The sequence below is a fragment of the Pleurodeles waltl genome, chromosome 7 (genome assembly GCF_031143425.1).
Source record: "Pleurodeles waltl isolate 20211129_DDA chromosome 7, aPleWal1.hap1.20221129, whole genome shotgun sequence".
NCBI classification, from domain to species: domain Eukaryota; kingdom Metazoa; phylum Chordata; class Amphibia; order Caudata; family Salamandridae; genus Pleurodeles; species Pleurodeles waltl.
The window spans coordinates 1,300,440,215-1,300,463,521 of NC_090446.1; the positions used below are offsets into that span (position 1 = coordinate 1,300,440,215).

A 23,307-nucleotide genomic window follows, 5' to 3' on the forward strand; every position below is an offset into this window, starting at 1 on the left:
CCTGGCACTAGCCAAGGTGCCCCCACATTGTTCAGAGCCAATTCACTGAACTTTGTGAGTGCGGGGACACCATTACACGTGTGCACTACATATAGGTCACTACCTATATGTAGCTTCACCATGGTAACTCCGAATATGGCCATGTAACATGTCTATGATCATGGAATTGCCCCCTCTATGCCATCCTGGCATTGTTGGTACAATTCCATGATCCCAGTGGTCTGTAGCACAGACCCTGGTACTGCCAGACTGCCCTTCCTGGGGTTTCTCTGCAGCTGCTGCTGCTGCCAACCCCTCAGACAGGCAGCTGCCCTCCTGGGGTCCAGCCAGGCCTGGCCCAGGATGGCAGAACAAAGAACTTCCTCTGAGAGAGGGTGTGACGCCCTCTCCCTTTGGAAAATGGTGTGAAGGCAGGGGAGGAGTAGCCTCCCCCAGCCTCTGGAAATGCTTTGTTGGGCACAGATGTGCCCAATTCTGCATAAGCCAGTCTACACCGGTTTAGGGACCCCTTAGCCCCTGCTCTGGCGCGAAACTGGACAAAGGAAAGGGGAGTGACCACTCCCCTGACCTGCACCTCCCCTGGGAGGTGTCCAGAGCTCCTCCAGTGTGCTCCAGACCTCTGCCATCTTGGAAACAGAGGTGCTGCTGGCACACTGGACTGCTCTGAGTGGCCAGTGCCACCAGGTGACGTCAGAGACTCCTTGTGATAGGCTCCTTCAGGTGTTAGTAGCCTTTCCTCTCTCCTAGGTAGCCAAACCCTCTTTTCTGGCTATTTAGGGTCTCTGTCTCTGGGGAAACTTGAGATAACGAATGCATGAGCTCAGCCGAGTTCCTCTGCATCTCCCTCTTCACCTTCTGATAAGGAATCGACCGCTGACCGCGCTGGAAGCCTGCAAACCTGCAACATAGTAGCAAAGACGACTACTGCAACTCTGTAACGCTGATCCTGCCGCCTTCTCGACTGTTTTCCTGCTTGTGCATGCTGTGGGGGTAGTCTGCCTCCTCTCTGCACCAGAAGCTCCGAAGAAATCTCCCGTGGGTCGACGGAATCTTCCCCCTGCAACCGCAGGCACCAAAAAGCTGCATCTCCGGTCCCTTGGGTCTCCTCTCAGCACGACGAGCGAGGTCCCTCGAATCCAGCGACACCGTCCAAGTGACCCCCACAGTCCAGTGACTCTTCAGCCCAAGTTTGGTGGAGGTAAGTCCTTGCCTCACCTCGCTGGGCTGCATTGCTGGGAACCGCGACTTTGCAAGCTTCTCCGGCCCCTGTGCACTTCCGGCGGAAATCCTGTGTGCACAGCCAAGCCTGGGTCCACGGCACTCTAACCTGCATTGCACGACTTTCTAAGTTGGTCTCCGGCGACGTGGGACTCCTTTGTGCAACTTCGGCGAGCACCGTTTCACGCATCCTCGTAGTGCCTGTTTCTGGCACTTCTCCGGGTGCTACCTGCTTCAGTGAGGGCTCTTTGTCTTGCTCGACGTCCCCTCTCTCTGCAGGTCCAATTTGTGACCTCCTGGTCCCTCCTGGGCCCCAGCAGCGTCCAAAAACGCCAAACGCACGATTTGCGTGTAGCAAGGCTTGTTGGCGTCCATCCGGCGGGAAAACACTTCTGCACGACTCTCCAAGGCGTGGGGGATCCATCCTCCAAAGGGGAAGTCTCTAGCCCTTGTCGTTCCTGCAGTATTCACAGTTCTTCAGCCTAGTAAGAGCTTCTTTGCACCAACCGCTGGCATTTCTTGGGCATCTGCCCATCTCCGAGCTGCTTGTGACTTTTGGACTTGGTCCCCTTGTTCCACAGGTACCTTCAGACAGGAATCCATCGTTGTTGCATTGCTGATTTGTGTTTTCCTTGCATTCTCCCTCTAACACGACTATTTGGTCCTTAGGGGAACTTTGGTGCACTTTGCACTCACTTTTCAGGGTCTTGGGGAGGGTTATTTTTCTAACTCTCACTATTTTCTAATAGTCCCAGCGACCCTCTACAAGGTCACATAGGTTTGGGGTCCATTCGTGGTTCGCATTCCACTTTTGGAGTATATGGTTTGTGTTGCCCCTATCCCTATGTTTCCCCATTGCATCCTATTGTAACTATACATTGTTTGCACTGTTTTCTAAGACTATACTGCATATTTTTGCTATTGTGTATATATATCTTGTGTATATTTCCTATCCTCTCACTGAGGGTACACTCTAAGATACTTTGGCATATTGTCATAAAAATAAAGTACCTTTATTTTTAGTATAACTGTGTATTGTGTTTTCTTATCATATTGTGCATATGACACTAAGTGGTACTGTAGTAGCTTCACACGTCTCCTAGTTCAGCCTGAGCTGCTTTGCTAAGCTACCATTATCTATCAGCCTAAGCTGCTAGACACCCTATACACTAATAAGGGATAACTGGGCCTGGTGCAAGGTGCAAGTACCCCTTGGTACTCACTACAAGCCAGTCCAGCCTCCTACATTGGTTGTGCAGCGGTGGGATAAGTGCTTTGAGACTACTTACCACTCTTGTCATTGTACTTTTCATAAGAGAAAAATATACAAAACAAGGTCAGTGTATATACACATAGCCAAAAAGTTTTGCATTTCCTCTTTTCACTCTTTTCTAAATGCTGAAAAGTACTTCTAAACTTTCAAAAAGTTCTTAAAAGTTTAAAAAGTTTTTTCTGTCTTTCCAAAAAGTTCTGAAAACTTTTTTTTTTTCTCTTTTGTCTATCACTTTAACTCTCTCTAAAAATGTCTGGCACAGGCCAAAAAGTTGAACTGTCCAAACTTGCATATGATCACCTTAGCTGGAAAGGAGCAAGGAGTCTCTGCATAGAGAGAGGTTTGAGTGTAGGGAAGAATCCTTCCTTAGAACTGTTAATTAATATGCTTAGAGTACAGGATAAGGCCATAAGTGCCCAATCTGTAGAAAAAGTAGCTAATGGTTCTCAATCTGATCCAGGGACTCCCCCAGGAAAAGGTTCAGGAAAGAAACTCCTCAGCCTGCCCATTACTAGACAGTCTAGCATAGTTGGTACAGAGGTTGAATCACATCATACTGATGATGTGCTCTCACATTATGCTGGTAGCCAAGCTGTTAGGGTGCCCTCTGTAAGGGACAGGTCTCCTTCTGTTCATTCCCATCATACCTCTGTATCTAGAAATGTCCCTCCCACCCACCCTGATGACAGATTGTTAGAAAGGGAGCTCAATAGATTGAGAGTGGAACAAACCAGACTGAAGCTCAAGAAGCAACAGCTGGATTTGGATAGACAGTCTTTAGAAATAGAGAGGGAAAGACAGAAGTTGGGTTTAGATACCCATGGTGGCAGCAGCAGTATTCCCCATAGTCATCCTGCAAAAGAGCATGATTCCAGGAATCTGCACAAGATAGTTCCCCCTTATAAGGAGGGGGATGACATTAACAAGTGGTTTGCTGCACTTGAGAGGGCCTGTGCTGTACAGGATGTCCCTCAAAAGCAGTGGGCTGCTATCCTATGGCTATCATTTAGTGGAAAAGGTAGGGATAGGCTCCTTACAGTGAAAGAAAATGATGCCAATAATTTCCAAGTTCTTAAGAATGCACTCCTGGATGGTTATGGCTTAACCACTGAACAGTACAGGATAAAGTTCAGAGAGACCAAAAAGGAGTCTTCACAAGACTGGGTTGATTTCATTGACCAGGCAGTGAAGGCCTTGGAGGGGTGGTTACATGGCAGTAAAGTTACTGATTATGAAAGCCTGTATAACACAATCCTGAGAGAGCATATACTTAATAATTGTGTGTCTGATTTGTTGCACCAGTACCTAGTAGACTCTGATCTGACCTCTCCCCAAGAATTGGGAAAGAAGGCAGACAAATGGGTCAGAACAAGGGTGAACAGAAAAGTTCATACAGGGGGTGACAAAGATGGCAATAAGAAGAAAGATGGTGAAAAATCTCAAGATAAGCATGGGGATAAGGGTAAAACCAAAGATCCCACTTCAAATCTTAAACACTCTTCAGAGGGTGGGGATAAAACAAATTCTTCCTCTTCTTCCCAACCTGCACACATTAAAAAGCCTTGGTGCTTTGTGTGTAAAAATAGAGGCCATAGGCCAGGGGATAAGTCCTGTCCAGGTAAACCCCCTGAGCCTACCACCACTAATACATCAAGCTCTAGTGCCCCTAGCAGTAGTGGTACTAGTGGTGGGACTGCTGGCAACAGTCAAGCAAAGGGTGTAGTTGGGTTCACTTATGGGTCCATAGTGGAAACTGATGTAATCAGTCCCAAGACAGTTTCTGTCACACCTAGTGGCACTGGCCTTGCCACACTGGCTGCTTGTCCCCTTACAATGGATAAGTACAGGCAGACAGTTTCAATAAATGGTGTTGAGGCCTTGGCCTACAGGGACACAGGTGCCAGTTTCACTTTGGTGACTGAAAACCTAGTGCCTCCTGAACAACACATCATTGGACAACAGTATAAGATTATTGATGTCCATAACTCCACTAAGTTTCTTCCCTTAGCTATAATTCAGTTTAGTTGGGGTGGAGTTACTGGCCCTAAGCAGGTGGTGGTATCACCTAGCTTACCTGTAGACTGTCTCTTAGGTAATGACCTAGAGGCCTCAGGTTGGGCTGATGTAGAGTTTTATGCCCATGCAGCCATGCTGGGCATCCCTGAGGAATTGTTCCCTCTCATTTCAAGTGAAATGAAAAAGCAAAGGAGAGAAGGCCTGAAAACTCAGGATCCCTCTCCATCAACAGGTAAAAAGGGTATCACAGTATCCCCTAACCACCCTACCATTCAGGATACTATTCCTGTGGTGGGAGAAACCTCTCCTGGGGTGGCACCTGTTCCAAGGGAATCATCAGCTGGCAAAGCTGGACTCCCTGAGGTGGAAGTACCTCTCTGTGGGATAACTAACATTGGTGAGAAAAACAGCACCATTTTAGTTAACATGGAGCATCCCTCCAACCCTCCCAGAGAAACTTTAGGGCAGAAACCCTGCACTACCTCACAACACTTAGGACAGCATCCCTGCCCTAGTGTGGAGCTCATAGGACAGCATCCCTGCCCTGCTCCAACTCAAGAGAAACAGCATCCCTGTTCTCTCTTCCAGCCAGATGGACAAAGTTTTTGCCCAGCTATGGCTTTTCTGAGACAGCATCCCTGTCTGGCATTTCCATCACTACAAATAGGTTCAGTGGACAATTCCCACTGCTCTAAACTAAAACTTACTGATAGAAACTCTGAAAATACATCTTCACATTGTTGCTTAGCTAAAAAACTTCAAACAGGGTGGTTTACATCCCCACAGGGAAGTAACCATATAGTGGATGATAAAGGGAGTAACCAGTCTATTGCAGAGCTACTCTCTACTTATCACCACTTAGACAATAAAGTCTCAACTGGCCAAGGTTAGCCTTATTGTCCTTCGTTTGGGGGGGGGGTTGTGTGAGAAGGTAGCCTCTTTCTAGCCTTGTTACCCCCACTTTTGGCCTGTTTGTGAGTGTATGTCAGGGTGTTTGTCACTGTTTTCACTGTCTCACTGGGATCCTGATAGCCAGGCCCCAGTGCTCATAGTGAAAACACTATGTTTTCAGTATGTTTGTTATGTGTCACTGGGATCCTGCTGGTCAGGACCCCAGTGCTCATAGGTTTGTGGCCTATATGTATGTGTCACTGGGACCCTGTCACACAGGGCCCCAGTGCTCATAGGTGTGCATGTATATGTTCCCTGTGTGGTGCCTAACTGTCTCACTGAGGCTCTGCTAATCAGAACCTCAGTGGTTATGCTCTCTCATTTCTTTCCAAATTGTCACTGACAGGCTAGTGACCATTTTTACCAATTTACATTGGCTTACTGGAACACCCTTATAATTCCATAGTATATGGTACTGAGGTACCCAGGGTATTGGGGTTCCAGGAGATCCCTATGGGCTGCAGCATTTCTTTTGCCACCCATAGGGAGCTCTGACAATTCTTACACAGGCCTGCCACTGCAGCCTGAGTGAAATAACGTCCACGTTATTTCACAGCCATTTTACACTGCACTTAAGTAACTTATAAGTCACCTATATGTCTAACCTTTACCTGGTAAAGGTTAGGTGCAAAGTTACTTAGTGTGAGGGCACCCTGGCACTAGCCAAGGTGCCCCCACATTGTTCAGAGCCAATTCACTGAACTTTGTGAGTGCGGGGACACCATTACACGTGTGCACTACATATAGGTCACTACCTATATGTAGCTTCACCATGGTAACTCCGAATATGGCCATGTAACATGTCTATGATCATGGAATTGCCCCCTCTATGCCATCCTGGCATTGTTGGTACAATTCCATGATCCCAGTGGTCTGTAGCACAGACCCTGGTACTGCCAGACTGCCCTTCCTGGGGTTTCTCTGCAGCTGCTGCTGCTGCCAACCCCTCAGACAGGCAGCTGCCCTCCTGGGGTCCAGCCAGGCCTGGCCCAGGATGGCAGAACAAAGAACTTCCTCTGAGAGAGGGTGTGACGCCCTCTCCCTTTGGAAAATGGTGTGAAGGCAGGGGAGGAGTAGCCTCCCCCAGCCTCTGGAAATGCTTTGTTGGGCACAGATGTGCCCAATTCTGCATAAGCCAGTCTACACCGGTTTAGGGACCCCTTAGCCCCTGCTCTGGCGCGAAACTGGACAAAGGAAAGGGGAGTGACCACTCCCCTGACCTGCACCTCCCCTGGGAGGTGTCCAGAGCTCCTCCAGTGTGCTCCAGACCTCTGCCATCTTGGAAACAGAGGTGCTGCTGGCACACTGGACTGCTCTGAGTGGCCAGTGCCACCAGGTGACGTCAGAGACTCCTTGTGATAGGCTCCTTCAGGTGTTAGTAGCCTTTCCTCTCTCCTAGGTAGCCAAACCCTCTTTTCTGGCTATTTAGGGTCTCTGTCTCTGGGGAAACTTGAGATAACGAATGCATGAGCTCAGCCGAGTTCCTCTGCATCTCCCTCTTCACCTTCTGATAAGGAATCGACCGCTGACCGCGCTGGAAGCCTGCAAACCTGCAACATAGTAGCAAAGACGACTACTGCAACTCTGTAACGCTGATCCTGCCGCCTTCTCGACTGTTTTCCTGCTTGTGCATGCTGTGGGGGTAGTCTGCCTCCTCTCTGCACCAGAAGCTCCGAAGAAATCTCCCGTGGGTCGACGGAATCTTCCCCCTGCAACCGCAGGCACCAAAAAGCTGCATCTCCGGTCCCTTGGGTCTCCTCTCAGCACGACGAGCGAGGTCCCTCGAATCCAGCGACACCGTCCAAGTGACCCCCACAGTCCAGTGACTCTTCAGCCCAAGTTTGGTGGAGGTAAGTCCTTGCCTCACCTCGCTGGGCTGCATTGCTGGGAACCGCGACTTTGCAAGCTTCTCCGGCCCCTGTGCACTTCCGGCGGAAATCCTGTGTGCACAGCCAAGCCTGGGTCCACGGCACTCTAACCTGCATTGCACGACTTTCTAAGTTGGTCTCCGGCGACGTGGGACTCCTTTGTGCAACTTCGGAGAGCACCGTTTCACGCATCCTCGTAGTGCCTGTTTCTGGCACTTCTCCGGGTGCTACCTGCTTCAGTGAGGGCTCTTTGTCTTGCTCGACGTCCCCTCTCTCTGCAGGTCCAATTTGTGACCTCCTGGTCCCTCCTGGGCCCCAGCAGCGTCCAAAAACGCCAAACGCACGATTTGCGTGTAGCAAGGCTTGTTGGCGTCCATCCGGCGGGAAAACACTTCTGCACGACTCTCCAAGGCGTGGGGGATCCATCCTCCAAAGGGGAAGTCTCTAGCCCTTGTCGTTCCTGCAGTATTCACAGTTCTTCAGCCTAGTAAGAGCTTCTTTGCACCAACCGCTGGCATTTCTTGGGCATCTGCCCATCTCCGAGCTGCTTGTGACTTTTGGACTTGGTCCCCTTGTTCCACAGGTACCTTCAGACAGGAATCCATCGTTGTTGCATTGCTGATTTGTGTTTTCCTTGCATTCTCCCTCTAACACGACTATTTGGTCCTTAGGGGAACTTTGGTGCACTTTGCACTCACTTTTCAGGGTCTTGGGGAGGGTTATTTTTCTAACTCTCACTATTTTCTAATAGTCCCAGCGACCCTCTACAAGGTCACATAGGTTTGGGGTCCATTCGTGGTTCGCATTCCACTTTTGGAGTATATGGTTTGTGTTGCCCCTATCCCTATGTTTCCCCATTGCATCCTATTGTAACTATACATTGTTTGCACTGTTTTCTAAGACTATACTGCATATTTTTGCTATTGTGTATATATATCTTGTGTATATTTCCTATCCTCTCACTGAGGGTACACTCTAAGATACTTTGGCATATTGTCATAAAAATAAAGTACCTTTATTTTTAGTATAACTGTGTATTGTGTTTTCTTATCATATTGTGCATATGACACTAAGTGGTACTGTAGTAGCTTCACACGTCTCCTAGTTCAGCCTGAGCTGCTTTGCTAAGCTACCATTATCTATCAGCCTAAGCTGCTAGACACCCTATACACTAATAAGGGATAACTGGGCCTGGTGCAAGGTGCAAGTACCCCTTGGTACTCACTACAAGCCAGTCCAGCCTCCTACAATGTGGGATTCAGCGATCAGTGTTTAACCATGCCAGCAAACGAACTTATACACAAGCCGTTCATCCAGTCACAGACGACCTGTGCTAGTCGTATCAAACTACTGATACACCCTTATCTATGGAGGCAAGGCGTCAGGAGGAGTAAGTAGATTTGTGAGCATTGCTGCCTAGGCCTGCAAATTGTCTGCCAGCCTACTGTCTTGACTTGTTTCGCACATATGGTTCTTATCTGCATTCGCCCATTAGGCCATATATTTCAACCAGTCAGTGACCTTGGGTCCCCAAGGGATATCCAATAAATGGCTATTCTTCGTTTAGCCACAATCCGACCCAGCAGCAGAAATTTTCTCCTAAATTTCCTCTTTTTTTGTGACAGGTATATAGTATGCAGCATGCTGGGGGCAAGGTTAACCTGACGGACCACATTACATTGAATGAGCTTAAACCTTGGATGCCTTACCAATCCTTAGGCGAGATTGGTAGGTCTAGAATTTCTTGCCATCTGGCGTGGACTGGTAACTCACCCATGGCATGTCCTCCTTCAGTGCCCTGTATAGGTGGGAGACCAACCATTGGCCTCCATCCATGTTCAGTATTGTTGCCAAGGCTTTAGATGTCTTCGGGAAAGGTTAACCACATCTCTTGAGCTGTCGCCACGATTTTGGCCAATTGCAGGAACTGACCAGTACCCAAATGAAAAGTCTCCAAGGCATTGGCCAGGGAGATTAATCTATCATAGGGATATAAATCTTGCGGGAGCTCACATCCTCCAGGCCCACCATTTGTCTATCAACATAGTTTGTGCGATAAGCTTAAACTGGCGCAATGCCCAGATGGGAAGGTCTGATGCATGGGGGACCCACTCACCACAAGCTTGACCGATCTCCCCCATTCCCCACATACTTGTCTGACCACCTGGGGGACTGACGTTGGGGCTTGCATCCCGATCATTAATAATTTAGGCAAGCAAATCTTCCCATAGGTACCCTTCAACAGTCTTCTCTCCCAGTTCTTGGATTCGTCCAACCAGTGAACCGCGTGTTGTAGCTAAGCTGCTAGGCAGTATAGTTTTCTGTTAGGCAATTCTAGCCCTCCCTTACTCCAGGGTTGCTTGAGTGGCCAGTCTAACCTTCTTCCTCTCTGAGGCCCAAAGGAGTTCAATTATCAGCCTATCCAGCTCCACAAATATTTTCAAAGGATATCAAACAGGGTCCCCTGGAGGACATACAGACAGTGAGGTAGTATTATCATTTTTATCAATGCTAGCTTACCCATTAAGGAGATACCAAGGATGTTCTAGAATTTCACAGTCTGTTTCAACCCCTCTATTACTCTGCTAATATTTGCAGCGTCAAACTCTGCTGCTCCAGGCATGAGATGCATCCCAGGGTATCTGACGACCTTTTTGTCCCAAGCAAGTTCCAACACACTAAAGAATAGTTGAAGAAGCAAAGCAGAATACAGTGATATCATGCCAGCACTGTAAATTAATTAATAGAAACTCCCTTCTTCTATATTTAGAATTTCTTTCATCGGGATAAGCCCCTAAATGCAATACCTCAAACAGGAATACACAGATACATGTCATTTTGTCACAATGAGGTTTCTGATTATTATTATTTTTTTTTCCCTTCACGGCCAACTTTCCTGACCACTTGATTTGTAAAACGACCACAGTTGTTGATACAACTTATACTCTACCTGTTTAATCTTCATCATGGATTATATCCATATCCTCCTTTGTATATTTAAGACGTTTTAGTATCAGATTATTTCTTTTAGTTGTCATTGATAGTGTATATTTGGGTTTATGTTGTAATAAGTATTGACGATTGAGATCAATTGGGATGTTTTAATCTCACATCTCATCAACAGTTTCCACTTCCCTGTCTTGCATCCTTTTCTCAACATAAAGTGAAGCTTTGCCATTAATCAAGACAGTAGTGGCAAATGTGCCTAGTGCAGAGGCTACTTAAACACAACATCACCAGTCATCTATTTTTATTAGTATCACCTTGGTAGTGATTTTATGTTCAGGTTGCCTCACCGCCACTTCACATATGTCTGCACTAGGCTCAACATATCATTATCCACATACTTAATTAGTAGTGTCAGCAGAAAAGACGAGCTGGACTGCATCAAGATAATCTTGTAAAAGTTTAAACGTTTTTTTTATCATATAGGGTACCGCTGGCCATGGGCGATTAATTACGGTGGACACTGTTTTGAATTGAATGTGAAGTTTTTTTCTTTTCCATGTTTCAGGTTATGTACGTTTTGCACTGAAAAACATATCTCTATGGTGGGCCAGGACATTGCCGACGGCTCCACATGGAGCTGCCGTCAATGCTGCAGTGCTGCGGGTACAGCAGCACCCGTCGTGCATATCACTGCGTGACGGGGCTGTGCACGGGGGCCCCTGCACTGCCCATGCCAAGTGCAGGGGCCCCCAGGGGGTGACGAGAGCGCCCCTTCCGACAGCCTTTTCCTGGCAGGTGAAACTGCCAGAGAATGGACGGTGGAACACGGGCTCTTTATCCAGAGGGCAGTGCTGCCCTGTTGGATGAAGAATTCCGCCATCGTCGGGCTGCCTGGCGGCGGTAGCTGGCAGTGGTGGAGGGCCACCTTCGGCGGTCCTCCCTGTGTTCATTATGTAGAACTTTTCCGCCACTGGCATGGCGGTCTCGACCGCCATATTCATATTGACCCCCAAGCCTGCATCTGAGTTAATATTGTCTGCATTTTTTAACAAAAGGCATCTCTTCCCCAGTCTTAGCCCGGGCTTGTGTTACTACAGATGTCTGTAAATATCGTAAAAGACATTCCGTTTATATAATTTCTTCTGTAATGCACCATAGTTGGCCAACTGATATGCTTGGCAGTTATCAATCTGGTTGTCTCCTCCCACTCAATAGTAATCCTTGATTTTTACCCACATGACAATACGTCCATTTGGAGTATCGTATCTTGAACATAAGAATGCTTCAAGTAAGCATACCTGTTGCTTTCCAGCTTGTACAGAACTTGATAAATCTATTTCTCACATAGCTGAAACTGATCACTTTGACTAGGTCTTTCATCTTATATTGGACTGCTATGAGGGAAGTGTAAAATATTGCAATTCATTCGGCAGCATGATTTCTGGGCCCAATGTTGTAACCAGCCGAAGGTATCGCATGGTTAGTCATTCAAACTTGCCCAATGCTGGCTACTATTTATTCTCCCATCTGTTTAGGGGCAGCAACACCGCCCTCTACGTACATAGCTTTCATGTCCTATTCAGAATCTTTGTGTGGATACTATTCATATGTCTGCATGCTGTCTTCAAAACCACCTCTTTTTTGATCTGCTTCAAATATATTTCCATGAAGATTACACATAACCTGCTCTTTCTAGACTGGCTATGCTTTGTTTCGCTGGGGAATCTGGGCACGGCTATAAATTAGCTAGTGATCTTGAAATTTGCAAACTTGCCACCTCTGACTTGATCGCTCTGAAAAAATTAAAATATCATATTGAATTGCCAGCATGTAATGAAATAGTCCTTCCACTGAAGGTAAAAAAAAAAAAATGTATTTCCTTGATCGTACTTCTGATAGCATTGCAAGGTGGTTATCTGGATGTCCTGTGTCCAGGAAAAAAACATCCTTATTATTTTCTGGATATGTCAGACAGATCATAAAATTAACTTATTTTGAGCTGTGGAGTAGCCTGTTTCTGCCCATCACCATTCCAGATCGTCTTTTATCAATGACTGAACGAAGGATGCATATCCCACTGTCAATTTACAACTTTAGTTAGTAAATCATGCCAAGCTCTGGATTTATTTAAGGGTAGCGGGACCTTTTAGCCTATAAGGGCCCCAATCTTTATATTTTGGGGCTTCAGTCTCTTGGAAGTAATGTGGTGGTCTGCTTCCTCTTTACGCCATTGGGCTTTCTGAAGTAACGATTTTGCTACCGCAACAGACAATTGGGTGAGCATATAGCATACTTCCATTCGGAATTCTGGGACATACAGAACAAGTTATGTATCCAAGCAATGTGTCCTCTCTGGGCCAAGGTTTGTAGGACCTTGTGAAGGAAGATATTTACACAAGTTTCCATTGTTGATCTAGCCAAATAGAATCCTGGTCAAGCAATATGTTTGTTATTCCAATAGTAAAAAGAAGCATACATTGATATTGACTGACCACGGGGACATACCAGTGCCAGGAGTTCTGTCTAGTCAGGTATATACATCAGATCTATTAATCTGTTTTAGGACTTGGTTTATATGTACAGAAGTAGGCATCTTGAAAGTTATAAACCTGCACATAATCTCCACTGAATTGAGTTTGGGTATCCCTAAAATGGGCGCAATTAAGACCTATGAAGATTTTTAAAGATTTTTAATAATGACTAATGAGGTTGACGCGGTCAGTATCAGTTAACAAAGTCTAGGTTCATGTTCGATTCTGTAGGATTAGTGGCACAATGTAGTGTTATTGTCTCGTAGTCAGGTGAATCTTTAGAGATTTCCTACTTGCCCTTATACAGTATAGTCTGAAGCAATTGTCTTTCAGCCTCCTTAGTATAGGCATCTGCTACGACATCCTGTTTTTTAGTTATTCCATATAATGCAGAAAATACATGTAGTGCAGAGATCCTGTACATGTTTCCACATTTAATTGATAAAGACTTGTGTTGTAGGAAACTCAGATGTGATAAATAACTTGCTCTTTATTTCATAGATAACTTTCTTATTCTTATGTGCATAAATTCTAAATGGTGAACACCCTTTCAGGGGGTGCGATTGGAGGGGGGGGGCTCTTCTTCAAAACATACCTCTAGAATGAGGCCACTAACCATATTTGGTATAGTATGAGTTACATTCTGGTTACTGATAGCAAACCCTATGAAAGTACCCCCGGATAGAGACATCTATTCTGTGCACCCAAGTTTGGGAACGTCGATGCACCCCCCAGGACCACTCTAACCTTGCTCCAATATAGGAACATGATGAAGGTTTGCCTGTGTAATGAATGATACTTCACGGTGGTGTTATCATCCATTTCTGTTTCAGGAAGCCAACTACCTTTAAAATGATTTGTTGACTCTGTTTTTACCTTTGACTTTGTACACCACACCACTGCATTTTGACTGTTTGTGCTATGCAAACACCATATGCATACATACATACATGCTAGGCAGGTTGACCTCGGGTATTAAAATGTAAAATTCTTTGCACCTTGCTTCTATTAAAATAGTCTTTTTACAAGAATTCTCATTTTTTGAATTGTTAATCAATAAAATCAAATTTAATTCAAGTATTGTTGACAGTTTTACATATGCAACAGAAGCTGGAACTGCCGTACATGCAAGGTATGTTCCTTTCTAATTGGATCTCCACTCAATAAAAAGAACAGCTCTGCAGAACTGAATACGTTCCTATCCTTAGAATGTATTGGACATTTACAGAGGTGGGTCAACAAATTCCTCAGTGACTGAATCTATGAAGACCGACATGCAAAGCAAAATATAATTGTCAATGTATTTGTCTTCTTTGGCATCATTTACATTGCAAACAATATGAAATACAGTTTTATACCCACTAGTAATTATTATGGAGTATCTTCCAATATTTAATGTGATGAGCTGAAAATATCTAAATTAAGTATTGACTGATTTTTGTCAGGAGCGGAACTCAGTTTCCCTTTTCATGTCAATGCAGCTATTTTCTTCCTCTGTTAAAACTCAATTCTTTGTTATTATGAGTTCATTTACTTTCATTGGCACATTACTCATGATCTTCATGATTTTTTCTGTGAATTATTCTTTCGCTCATTACTGGGTCATTTGCCTCCATTATAAACACAGTTCATCGGAGCAGAGTGAGTTTGGACCAAAATGGATACATAGTACTGTTTTTCATTATCTTCAATTTTACAAGTTTATAATGATATTTCTTGAATTTAACATATTCATATATATCAAAACTGGCCTTTATCAGCCTTTTTGACCTCTTTTCTATTAATGGGGTTTAAATATGATGCTCAGACGCTGAGCTGACAAACTCTGCTTCTCTTTGTCTTCCCAAGCAGACAGAAAAATTGATCCTGTGATGTCAGGGTCTCCTACAAACCTAATTTAATTTGCTGGTCTTTAACTCACTCCTCAAATTCAATTTCAGGTTGTCATTATGGTACTTAATCCGCCACAATGTAGGTCTCTGCGTAAACAAAAATCCAAGTTAAAACTTGGGAATTTTGTTCCCCATGCAGGGATCTTCTACTTCCAGAGGATGATAAATACATCAGTATCCCAAGATAATCTTTGTACTGTTCTACTTTGAGGCGGCAGTGTAGCTTGACTAATATTTGTCTTAGGATGAGAAATGTGAGCATTATATTTATTGCCATAATAGGCCTCTTGTTCATGATTTCTGGGCTTGTTCCCTCTCTAAATTTGGGCTGTAAACAGTTTCTCTATAAAGTGCCAAAAGTCATCTGTAGCTATACCTCCCGTCTCTTTCCCCATACCGATCAGCACTGTCTTCAGTCAGTACATGAGAATAGCCCATTATTAAGTGCATGTACCGTGTATCTCAAATCCTTATCTTGACTGGATTCTTCTTTGCATATGTCACTTCTAGAGATATAAAAAAGTGAATGTTTGGGCCATTTAGACTGGCGCTTGGGCCTTGGCTTTGTACCAGAATAATAAAGGACCACAGCCTAGACACTTCCTAATTTACAAACTTTAGTATACATACAGGTGGCAATGTCCACACAGGCCTTAAATTATCCTTAAAAGACTAAAACAGACATTGGGGGCAAGAAGAGAAATTGCAGGCTATAAAGACACTTTTTGTGCAATCCAGTAGCAGAACTGTTTTAAGAAAATCAGTTTCTCCTTTTTTCCTATACTGAGCCGCACATAGTGATTAGGACTACCATTTATTAAGAAATAGAGTATTTTTTCTTATCTTCTTAAAGAATTATATTGTTTAATATAAAACAAAATGTACACTGATTCATAGTAAGCACAACAGTATGTTTTTCACAATTACTCTTGTTGATAGTCACGTACCATATTTATTGTTATTTTGCATGTGATTTGTGTGGTATTGGTTATCTGACTTCGTTAACCATAATAATAAATAAATTGTTGTCACTAAAAACCAGTTTGTATTTATTTCTTCCAGGCAGTTGTTACAGGTTAACAATAGCTTTTCCTTGAAAGGGTTTAACTTACAGAGGTATAAGCACTTGCCCCCATCCGCACATGAGCAGTCTCTCTCTGAGATCTACCCCACTGTAGGATTAGTAAGATGCTATTTTCTGTGCCCCCTTACTGGTCTGGGTACCCACAGTAATTTTCTCTCAGTCCTGTTGGTGGAAAAGTCTCTAATCCCCCTAGTTTGAGTGCCCGTGGGAATTGTTTGGCAGAACCATTCTTTTGTCACTCTAGTGTGTGCAGGGATGGCTTTTGTGGTCTGTTTTCTACTTGGAGTCTCATTCGGTATTTTTTTTGTTTAATCTGTTTATTGAGTTTTTTAATTTCAACATACATTAGTATATAATGTTTGCAATTATACATGTGATGGATGTCTTAACATTTGTATATCAACTGTAAGAAATGGTGTTTGGAACACAATGGTGTCAGATGTGAGACATATGATTGCAGCATATATGGGCAAACCTACAGGTCATGGTTTCAGGTGAATTAGGTCAAGTCATGTAATTAATTTAACTGCGATGTTGCTATCCACAATGTGTCAACATATGATTCAAGCAACAAATGTACTTTCTGATTTACTTAGGTTGTATAATCTTGAAACAGGAGGAAGGAAGGGAGGGGAAGCAAAAAACAAGGGAGAGAGTCAACAATTGTAAACCACAGCAACTCCACAGCAGTAGCACATTATACTCCAATATTCCCTCAACACAAAGACATCCACCCCAGCAGGGCAACTGAAATTACTGAGTTTTTTAAAGTGATTTGTGGAGATTCTTCCAAATGCAGGTCAGTTCCAGTGGTGTTGCCGTGAGCGGTATCACCGTGTTGCATGGAGGTGTGGAGATCAACCAGGATAGTGTCCCAGTGGGCGGAGATGGGGTATTTACTGGAGTCCCAAATTATCCTCCCTGTGTAGTGCCACGATCTTGGCCTGGGCCCATGTAGAGATGGAATGGGACCAAGCATCTACTGTCGGGGACTCGGGGGACTTCCATCTGTGGGTGATGAGGCATTTGACCACCAAGAGTCCCGGTTCTAAGAAAAGTGTGGTAGCTCTATAAAAAGACTCATTAAGCAGGTTTCCCAGGTGTGTAAGGCAGGTCTCCTGTTCATATGGATAAATACTACGTGAACCCATACAAATAACGTAAAGATGGACAGGCCCATAACATGTGAAGGAAGTCGGCATAGACTTGACGACAATGAGAGCAAGCTGCATATGTTCCGTTGAAATATTGATTCATTTTTAGCTGGGGCAACCTATGCTCTATGTACGTTATAGTATTGTATAAGTCGAAACAGAGCATTTCGAGAAACATGTGTTGGACCAGCTAACAGCACAGCCCATCACTTGTCCGTGCACAGACATGATAGATCTGTGTCCCAATGCTGGCGAAGTGATGCAAGTCATGTCGCTGTACGGAGGCTTAACATTACAGAGAACCAATGGGAGAGGGGAAGACCCAAGCCTTGCACATGCAGGTATTACACAGTAAGATGCATTTTGGGTTAATTTGACATTCCCCCACCTCAATTATGCCCTAGTGTCCCCACCAAGGAGTTGTACCCAAGGAAGTGTCCCGAGGGCAAGCCTGCATCATTCATTAATGATTCATAGGGAATGAGGGCGCCATCACGGTATAGGTCGCCCAGTGTGCAGAGTCCTGAGTCATGCCAGGCGGCTGACTCTGTCGTGGTAGTCACAGCTCGCCCCCTGGGCGTTTCCCGTAATGCCATTGCTGGGGCATATGATGTCACGGATCCAGTGCAAAATAGGCAATGACTGAAGCATCAGTAGGCCACGACAAGTAGCTTAGGCCGTGGCAGTGATGCATTAGAGCATGGATGAAACCGATGAAGAAAAGCGGTCTGAAGTTGCAAACCCACTATCCACCGCCCCTCTCGTTGGAGTTGGGATGCAAGGTAGTATTGTTCATAATTTGGGACCACCAATCCTCACTGATCATAAGGCAGATGTACTTTCGACAATGCTAAACTGCAGCGGGTTTTGCCCCACATAAATCCACGCATCAACTTCTCAAATGATTGGAAAAAAGGAGGTGGAAATTACAGTGGCAAACTTGAAAAATAATAGAGTAGATGCAGGAGCATCACCATTCTTAAAAGGGCAGCACGCCCAGTAATGGACAGTGAAACTGTGTTCCAGAAGGCCATCTGTGGTTTCAGTGACGCAACTGCACTGGTGAGATTTCTATTGAGTAGATCCAAATCCAAGTGGTATATCCTAATACCAAGATATCAGAAGACTGCGTGCTGCCAGATGATTGAAATATGATTAGTAGTAAAGATTGGGTCTGGCAATGTGGGGGTAAAGGGGAAGAGACAGGACTTCGTCCAGTTGACCCTCAGACCAGAGAGGCGAGCAAATCGGTTGGGCATGAGCACTAGCGACAGGAGAATGGAATTAATGTCTATAATGTAAAGGAGTAGGTCATCCGCATATAGTGCGATTGCATGAACTCCATCACCCATGGGTATTCCCCATTCCTCAGCTTGGACTTGATGGCTAAAGAAAAAAGGAGGGGGAAAGTGGGCAGCCCTGCCTGGTGCCACTGCACATTTGAATCAGCTCCGATATAAGATTGCCTGTTTTAACTCTAGCCAGTGGCAGCGTATGTAACGGGCACACCAACCAAATAAACCTGGCCCTTGTACTGAAACGTGGCAGTAAGGCAAACAGAAAGGCCCATTCCAATGAATCAAAGGCTTTGTCAAAATGATGCACCATGCATCCAGTGAGGGGCCAGTTTCCCAGGGCATACGCAAGGAGCCAAAAGAAACGTTGTAGATTAAGGGAAGTGTTGTGGGCATGGACAAACCCATTATGATCCGGGTGAATCAGTGGAGGAACCGGGGGTGGAGGGCAGGCAATCTATTAGTATTTTATGATGTATTTAATATTGTTAAAGGTCAATACGACCCTAGGGCGGTGGGGTCACTGTCCAGTTTGGGGAGGGTAATGAGTATGGCTTCATGAAGGGAGTCTTGGAGGTGGAAGGATGACAGTGCAGCTTCATACATTTTTTGTTGTTGTTCAGCTGCACAGCATATGCCTTATAACGTTCAGTGGGCAAGCCATCCTATCCCCGTGATTTACCCATAGCTGCAGCACGTATTGCCTCCTACATTTCATATGGGGTTATGGTGTCATCGGGGTCCGTCTGTTGTTCTGAGGTGATTTGTAGTGTGGAGAGAAACTAATCAATTTCACCTGGGTCGGCATTTAGTGTCATCTAATATAACGTGGTGTAATGGTGGGTTAATTCTGCTTTTACTTCCTGTTGGGTGTAAAGTGTTGTCTGCAGAGCGAAATGCAGTAATGGGGTGCTGTGGGTGTTCCTGCTTGATCAGCCATGCCAAAAGGGAACCAGGTTTGTCGGCTGCTGCCTGGATTCTAGCGGAGTGAGCCTCGTAATTAAGGCAGTGAAGCCTCTCCAGCCGGGCGGCATCGGTACACTGTGCCTCCGCAAGGACGGTGCCACTCAGCGAGTTCCACACAGAACGGGTTTCTAGATCTAGGAGAGGGTGTACAATTTGTGACAGTTCTTCTTCCACTTGGCGCCGCATGTCACCATTCACTCCCAGGTAGTGTCCTCTGAGTGTCACCCTCAGTGCCTCCCATTCAACTAGATGCGACAAAGCGGTAACCCGTGTTTAATTCGAAGTATTCCTCAATGGAGGTGCCTAGTGCCGCCTGGAATGGGGGAGAGGAGGGATCTTCTAATGTTGCAGTTTGTGGGTGCCAGATGGCGACGGGGGGCGACCAGTATCCCAGGTAAGGTGTAAATATTGGAGATAGTGGTCTGAGTGGGTGCAGCCTAAGTAATCTGTGTGGGTAATGGAAGGAATCATCTTGAGGGTGCTGATCAGGCAATCAGTTCTGACGTGCAGTTTATGTGGTGTTGCGTAAAAGGAGTATATTCTAGTGTTGGGGTTACGGAGTTGCCAAATGTCTGCTAAATGCCATTAATTAAGCCTGGGAGGGGAGAGAATGGATGATCCAGGTCAGTATTCAGTACAGTTAAAATCGCCTTCTAAAAGCCATGGAAGCCCACTCCAACTGGAAAGCACGTCACATATAGTGTGTAAAAAAGAGGCCTGGTTGTACTGGGGACATAAACATTCCCCATCAGGATGTAAAGACCATCCAGTCGGTCTTTAACAAAGACATATCGACCCTCTGGATCCATGACCACCTCCTCTGTCAAAGGGAACCCCAGGACACCATCAGACCAGCAGTCGTCGTGCATAGGAGGAGAAGTTAGTAGCCTATACCTGTCCACGCCATCGGCTTTCCAATTTGGTCGCCTCTAGAGGTGTTAAGTGAGATTCCTGCAGTTATGCAATTTGTGCTGCAGGTATAAGTAAACTGCATCTCGGCCTGAAGGGGGGTGCATATTCTGCACATTCCAAGTTATGATGTTAGTGTAGGTCATTAGGGCTTGGAAGAAAAAGCAGATGACGGCCAACAGGGTGAGGATGATCAGCCAGTGTGTAGATGAAGCGATAATAAAATTGAACAACAAAGTCAACCAAAATCATATATCAATAATACCATTGGAACAGATCCACAGCATGTGACCGCCTAAACTTGTGACTAACCGGTGTCAAGAACAGTGAACAAAATAATGTAGGAGGGAGGCTAAAAGGTGTTATATCCTACACACAAGCAACCCCAGTATGAGAGAGAAATCATCTTGCAACCCCGCTGCCTGCAGTCCCCCGAGGTGCCACTTCTGGGTGAGACTCCTAGGAGTGAGGCGTACCCCTCCCAACTCTCGAGATGCACCAACGGGCAAGAACACAAGACACAGCATCAGAAGCATAGGAGTAAACATGTCAAAGCAGTTACTTGCATAGGAGTAGTGTCAGGTAGTGGGTACAACAGACCCCTACAGCAATGTTCAAATAAAGTCATCTGATGTCTGTGGGTCACATCAGGGACAGCCCCATAGTCAGTTCCGGAAGGCCATGTGGTGGAGGAGCCCTCGTTGCTGGAGTTATTTGCAGAATCGCCCTCGGGGCCAAAGGCCGGTGTAGGATCACAGAGCTGAGCAGCCACTTGTATTGCATGGCTTCTCCCAGGGATGATCTGTTCCAGAACCGGGACCACCTTAGGCTGGAGAGAGCCCCATGAGCGATGGCCCTCACGGTAAGACCCCCATCCCCAATCCTGCCACGCGTAGAATCTTTCACCTGTGAGGGGAAGATGGTCAATGAGCCTGGCGATTCCAACTATTCCCATGTGTCCTGTGGGGAGTTGAAGAACAGTGTCTTCCCTTCCGGTACCACTCTCAGGCGTGAAGAGAACAGTAATGAATATTGCAGTTCTAGTTCACGTAAACATTGCTTGAGTGCCAGGAAGGAGTTTTGTTGGCATTGCACCAGCACTGTTATCAGGGAAGAACAGGAAGCAAGCATTGTCTACCTTGATGTCAGGTAGCTTACGGGTTTCACTTAGAATTGAATCACGGTCATGATAGTGCAGCAGACAAAATGTTAGAGGCCTGGGGCTGGAGCCAGGGACAGGCTTATGAGCTGGAATGCAGTGTGCCTGTATAATGGAGAAAATTTGTGACAGCGCTGTTGCTGGAAGTAATTCCTGAAGCCAACTTTAAACATATGCCACTGCGTCATGTCTTTCTGTTCCCTCAGGGAGTCATATTATCCGGACATTATTTTGTGTAGATTGTCCCTCAGAGTCTTCAACCCTTGCCTCCACGGTCTGGATTTGTTGCATGCAAGTCTTTAGGTCTGTTGCTAATTGCATTTTGGTTGAATATCAGAGAGAGCTGTCTCCCCTGTGTGTGCATTTGGCTATTTTCTGATGATCTGCATGTAGCAGCTTGAGATTTGCCACAATGTGATCAGTTTTAGACTCTAGTGATATGCTGATCTTTTCTATGGAGGCCAGTACCACATCAAGTTTATCGCCGGGGCAGTGATTGCTCAGTGCGAGTAGGTGAGGTAGAGCCCATGACTACGTCCCATTTTGACTATGGCAAATAACAAATGGAGTCTTACAGCCCTGAGTAGAGGGTAAAAGAGCCCACTTGGTGATGCCTATAGTCGCCTTTCAGGTACTGCAGCACGAGCGGCCCAAAAACACCCCGCCCTGTCCAATGAGTGGTACTTTGGCATCACCTTGTAATGCGAACAAGGTCAAAGGGCGCAGGTACATATTGCTATATCGCAGCAAGCATCCAGGGCGTGTGACAGTGCTCAGTTAAAAAGCTGCTACTGCAAAATATCCAGTATATCACAGGTTGCAGGGTCCATACGGTGCAGTTATAGTAAATGCTGGTCTATCAGTGATGTGCATTCAGATGATCCAGGTAGGCATACAGGAGACCCCCCTACACCCATTCAAGCCCCCACTGGTTTGGCCGTGCAGGCTGGAGTTCAGTTCCACCAGCTCAAGAATATTACTATGGTGCCTACAGTATGCTACTCAGGAGAAGTAAAAATAATCGCATATGTTGCAGGCCATATCAGCCATGTGGTGGAGGGGACGCTGTCTAAGCTCTCAGCTCTTATGTCCTAGCACTTTGAGACACCGTCAAGGATATTCCATGGGTGTTTCCGTCCACCTGTAGGGATGCGTTTTAGGGCGCGGGTTGAGAGCTTGAAAGAAATGCAGAGGCCCCTCTAGGCCGCTATATTCGTAGCTGGTCCCAAGACTGCAGCCCAAACTAGGACCGCAGCCTCAGAAGGCATGTGAACTTGCAGAACCCGATCCCTGTCCCGTATCGAGTAATTGCACCCACTCAAGGGGGCAAGTAAGGACCCAGGTGCCTCAGAAGCACGGGGCCAGCCACCGCACACGTGAGGTCAGGGCAGCACAGTCCTACCTTTTCTACAGTTGGAGGCTATCACAACGCGTGTGAGACTCAACCTGATGCCACACTGCCGTCCCACCTCCATTCTGCTGCACATGTTTCACTGTTAATTGCAGGCAGTGCACGGCCGCATCAGCGCCGACCAAGGAGTAGCCCCAATCTTTGGCCACAGCAGCAGCTAGGCAACAGCAGCGTTGCCTCGGTGCAACAGGGCGCCGGGCCCCCCAGCTTCAAATAGACAGCTTCCTAGATGGGCAATCAGGTCAGGAGTAGGATGAGTGCAGACACAGGGGTGAATGACTTATTGGCAGCGGGATAAAGGCAGGATAATTGGGGTTTTCGATGCAGAGCCTTGTTAGAGTGCGTCCGCCATCTTGGCTCGGCAAGCCACACCAGCTTGCAGTCTCATTCTCTAGTTTTTGCATTTATATTCCCCTTTTTAAAAAGGATTTTATATTTAAATCTAGTGTAGTGGTTAAGCAGTGGTTTCAGCAGTCATATATTTCTGTATTTTCATGTTGTTTCATTCATTTTTAACCTAATAGATTAAACTGAGAGTTTTGGTTGTGAAGGTCTCCATTAGTGACATGCAATCTGTTTATAATGTTCCAATTTGGTTAGGTTTTTTTGATTTCCGCTACTTGGTCCAGTG

General features: G+C 45.8%; 1 protein-coding gene across 3 annotated transcripts in view; it reads left to right on the forward strand.

The window, feature by feature from the left end:
• The window catches only part of LOC138246211 (myosin-10-like), a 491,460-nt gene that overhangs the window by 118,414 nt on the left and 349,739 nt on the right, over positions 1-23,307 (forward strand). The gene's annotated exons all lie outside the window — the stretch shown is intronic.